We start from the raw sequence: 5,386 nt of genomic DNA, 5'->3' as shown, positions 1-5,386 counted from the left end.
GCGCCGCCCGCAAAATTTACTCTGCCGCTTTGCGGTGGTGCTAAACACTACTGCCACAATCTCCTGCACCCAGAGATCGTGACGTCATTGAAGCACGCGACGCCCCGGTAGCACCTGTGGAAATTGACATTATACTTAGCATGCTGGGTAGAATAAAATGGCCAAGTAAAAATAAGCTATCAAGGGGTTAAAAGAACAAACTTGCTTAGGTTGTAGTTAAAGCATAGAAGCAAATGTGTCACAATGTGTCTAGGACCAAGAGACCTTTCAAAATACCCACCCACATTGATGATGTGATAACAGCTGTATTGACTCACTAGCACAAGGGAGGCATAAGGCTATAGAATAGATAAACTATTAATGATTGTCGCTAGACAAAGAAGCAAAACTATTGAGTAAGCTGATCATTTTGGTAACAAGATTCAGACATGAGTAAGCTGATCATTTTGGTAACAAGATTCAGACAGAACCTCCTGACAAGATATATGATTAACTAACCTTGTCTGGAGATATTTCTGTCCTGCTGACCTTTTGATTATCCTTGTGCAAACTCTTACTCTGTGCAAACTGATACAATACCATTACACGTGATATATGGAACACTTGCTTGTTTGAGTGTATAAATATGCTGCATTCGCTGATGTTCTTTGGAGTTGTTGGCCTAGCCTTTGTCCAGGCAGCTCTCCCCTTGTGTAAGTAAAAATAAACTAACAATCTGATGGTACTGCTTGTGTTTTAGAGTCTTACTCGGAGTCGAGATTTCGACAGTAAAACTTGGAGGTCCCACCGAGATCGCTTACTACCTACCGGTGAGTAAACGGACAAGAACACGATGACTCTCTAAGAACGGACCCTAACTGGCCAGTTATCAGTGGCGCTTAGTCACCAAAGGGGTTCCTCCTTGGACAGTACAGTCGTGTAGTCTATTTGTCTCGGCAGGAGTACTGCGATCTGTTAAGACTCATTTCAGGGTTGAGTTGAAATTTTTGTTATCACTTCCTCTTTCAGCTTGACAGTAAAAGGAGGCAGATTTCGAAAACCTGAAACCTGAAAACAGGCCGGGCAGATTGTTGAAAGGAAGGTAAGAAGAGACGTCTGTAGAGGTCTCTGTTTCTTGAAGGAAAGAAATGATTACCCTTGAAAGAAAGGGAGAGATATCCTTGAAATAGAGGAAAAGTAAAAAGGGACGCTCGTCCTTGAAAGATAGGACTTATCCTTGAAAGACAGGATTTTAAAGTAATAAGTTTTACTGTTAAGGACTCAGTCTGTAGGGGCATAAATATGCTGCATTCGCTGATGTTCTTTGGAGTTGTTGGCCTAGCCTTTGTCCAGGCAGCTCTCCCCTTGTGCAAGTAAAACTGAGAGGACAACGCAAACTGAGAATTGACTATTTGTTTAGTTAGAGTATAAGAATTATGATCTGTATACCCCTCTGGGTTTTTGCAATTTTTGTCATCTCTGTAATATTTTTTAGCTTTGTATTATTGTGCTACTATTGTCTGTGAGCTCTTGGAAAGACATAACAGGGGGTTCAACAGGGGAAGTTGTGTCTTAGGAACACTTAAATTGGTAGAGAGTAAAAAGTGATCAGGGGATCGTCAATCCGTTTTCAGCAGTATATCCCACACACCCAGACTGAGCCCAAATTAAGAGCCCAATTGGGTCAAGTGACGGCCAGGTGAAGTGGGCATAGAGAACTCGGTTGGAACGGAGGGATTGTGATACCAATTACTTGTGATAACCTCAACCAATAAAAATGGGAGCCAGAGCAAGTAAAATACCAGAAAAAGGCACACCTGCCTGTTACATGCTCCAGAATTGTGGTCAGACATCAATAGATGACTTACCCAAATGGGTAAAATGGACCAAAAAGGGGAAAAGGCCATTCCCACTGGATGGTACATTTAATCTAGACCGAATAACGTGTCTTGAGGGGTGTCTCTTAGAAAGGGACCCAGGGAGAAGTGGTAGAAAGAAAGTCAAAACTGGCAATTACAACAAAATGGGGGACAAGGTAATGAATTTACCCAGGGAAACGGTTCTACCCAAGTGCAGGCTCACACCCGCCCTCAAGCTAACTTTTTCAGTCCACAATCCATGGGGAGCACAAAATGCTACCCAGAATCAAAGTGGACAAAGTTTAAATTTACCCTATTCAACATGACGCCTGGGACCTGACCCGCAGATTGCCCAAAAGCAATTACCCCTAGTACGATTGCCTGCAGTTTCAACCAATATGACAGAAGAGCCCACCTTAATAATAAATATGGAGGGAAAAGAAATTCCTTTTCTGGTAGATACGGGAGCCACCAATTCAGTGTTGACAAAACAATATGCAGAAGGAATTCCATGTACAGCCAGTAGTGCCAGTTGCGTAGGATTGTCAGGAGTTACTCAGACCATGACTTGGTCAGAACCCCTCAATGTGCAAGTAGATAATTACAGGAATCAACATACCTTTTTACTGTCTCAAGAAGTACCAGTGAATTTATTAGGAAGAGACTTATTATGCAAAATGAAGGCAACGATTGTTTGCTCTGAAAAAGGACTTGAAGTCCATGTTCCCGTAGACAGATGTGGTATGTACCCACTACAGATCAAATTGTCCCTGGTCCTATACGCATGGCAGATTTGTGAAGATGGTCTTAGCAAAACATTGTCAACTATTATAGGCTCCCTCCAATTTGTCTTTAGATCGGTGTCCGAATACCAGAAAGAATTGCATTTGGGCCATTGGCATACAGAGCTCCACTGCACAGCCTTTTATGATGAGACAGGAATGGACAAATACCACAAAAGATATTATAAGCCCGTTCCGCCACACAGATATTTGCTGAAAATTCAGAAAATTTTAATTGGTCCCGAAGGCATAGCCGCCGCTGTTCTTTTACCCATGGAAGCATGGGACCTGTTTGAAGAAAAAGACAGTAAACCACATTGCACCCTAGCGGTGGCACAAGGACATGCACCAAGGGACTTGGGACCAATGGTTAAAAGAATGGGAGGACTAGGAATAGAAAAAGAGTGGCAAGTACCTCAGGGTACCTTGGTCCAGTATGAAGAAAAGCAGGGATATGGGTGGAGTTGCAGACAAGCCTGCTGTTCGAAGGCAAATTTGAGGCAAGGGGGTTGGACATCCATAACTTCCCGCTCCTACCAGAAGTAGAGAAACTTCTGAGTCAAATCCCCAAGCAAGTATGGTCTAGCCACCCCAATGAGGTCGGAAAGATGTTAACTGCACAACCCTACAAGGTTACCCTCAATCCTGCAGTCCCACTCCCAAGAAAGGCACGTTATCCTCTCTCCCAAGCAGCAGAATAAGGCATTGAACCAGTAATCAAGTCCTTACTTGACCAGGGCATTATAATACCAACAGGAAGTCCCTGCAACATCCCTATCCTCCCGGTCCAGAAAGCCAATAGTGATAAATGGCGGCTTGTACAGGACCTTCGAGCAGTGAATGAGTCCGTTTCAGCGACCCATCGCCTATTTCAGTACCCAATTGGACCCAGTAGCCAGAGGTCTGCCGGGATGCCTGCCCGCACTCGCCGCCGCTTACTATGCTGTACAACAAGCACAAACTGTGACTCTAAATCATCATACAGTACTACATGTCCCACACTCTGTCGAGGTGCTGTTAACCAAATGCGCCACTCAGCACCTAACATCAGCACGTACCATTAGGTACGAGGTAGAATTACTGTCCAATTCAAACTTGACCATAAAGCGATGCGCAACCCTAAATCCAGCTACGCTTCTCCCGACCATTAAGGATGGCACACCCCACTGCTGTGAGACGGTAACCCAGCTGGTCACCAAACCCCGAGTGGACTTAAGTGAAACACAGCTAGAAAATCCAGATTTAATATATTTCGTCGACGGCTCAGCCCTCCGAGATGACAAAGGTACTTCCCGCACTGGCTACGCCATCACGACGGACAATTCAACTGTAGAGGCGATGTCGTTACCAAACTCCTTTTCAGCACAACAAGCAGAACTATTCGTGCTCACAAGAGCATGTATCTTGTGTTTTGATTTCTTTTTGGGTTCAATAAAGACTCATTTCTGAAAGAGAATGTTGTTTAATCTAAAGTCTTGTTCAAGACTTTCTACAGCTTTTTACAGAACACACTATGCTGTGATGCATCTAGAAAGAAACTGAAAGTAAAACTCCTCTGGACTGCTTGTCTCTCACATGACCTCTGCTGGTCAGGCACAAGTAATCAAAAACACAGACAAATATGCTGTAAGGCATAAGTAATCAAACACAGACAAATATCATCACTATTTGCTGATATCATTGCATCTCCCTTTCTTAAAACAAAAGTATTTTACTTTTAACTAACAACATTTAATGAACTTACATTATCATTATCATGATCAAGGTTTTTTACCCTTGCTTTGTGTGTTCACATGAAATATGTCAATACACTAGAACTTGAAGAAAGAATAAGATAACATTACTTCCTTCTTTAACAATAGTCCTTAAATTTGCTCAATGAGTCTCTCAGGAGGCTTCACGTGTCTTGAGGATTTTCTAATTGATTGTCCTTGAATCTGAGTTGTTGCCTCAGATGATTGGTTCTCAGCTGTGTGATCAGGTTGTTCACCAGTATCAGTCTCTTGACCTGCTGTGGCTGGTCCCATGAGAAGATCTCGACGATTTCTTCTCAGAACAGCACCCTCATCTGTCTGAATGGTGTATGATCTTGGTTGAACTTCACTCAGGACAGTTCCCTTCTGAGTCCATGTGTTTGTTTTGTCTTTCAACCTTACTTGGTCACCAGTGTGGAGTTCAGGTAGGTTTTGTGTTCCTCTGTCATAGTAGTACTTTTGCTTTTCTTTCTGTTGTTCTTTGAACTTCCTCACTTTCTCCCCCTCTTTTGTTTTCAGGAGGTTCTCCGGGATGGGTAGGTTTGACCTTAGCCGACGTCCCATCAGGAGTTGGGCTGGTGACATACCACACTCGAGCGGCGTTGTGCGGTATACAAGCATGCTTTGGTAGAAATCAGTTCCACTGTCTTTTGCCTTGTACATCAGTCTTTTCACTGTCTGGACCGATTTTTCCACTAGTCCATTGGACTGTGGATAGTGAGGACTTGACGTTGTGTGGACAAAGTCCCACTCTTTGGCAAAGTGTCGGAAATTTGCATTGTTAAACTGGGGTCCGTTGTCTGTGAAGACCTCGCTTGCCACGCCATGTCTGGAGAATATGGCTTTCATACTTCTTATCACAGCTTCTGCAGTGGTGGTGTACAGTCTACAAACCTCTGGATACAGGGAGTAATAGCCTGTGACGACAAGATAGTCCTTCCCTTGACATACGAATAGGTCAGCGCCTACCTTCTGGTAAGGTCTGTCTGGTGCTGGGTGTGGCTTTAGTGGT

Source organism: Somniosus microcephalus, chromosome 5 (assembly GCF_052327205.1).
Source record: "Somniosus microcephalus isolate GS21.2 chromosome 5, FLI_Smic_1.0, whole genome shotgun sequence".
Classification (NCBI taxonomy): domain Eukaryota; kingdom Metazoa; phylum Chordata; class Chondrichthyes; order Squaliformes; family Somniosidae; genus Somniosus; species Somniosus microcephalus.
This window is presented reverse-complemented; position numbering follows the sequence as displayed.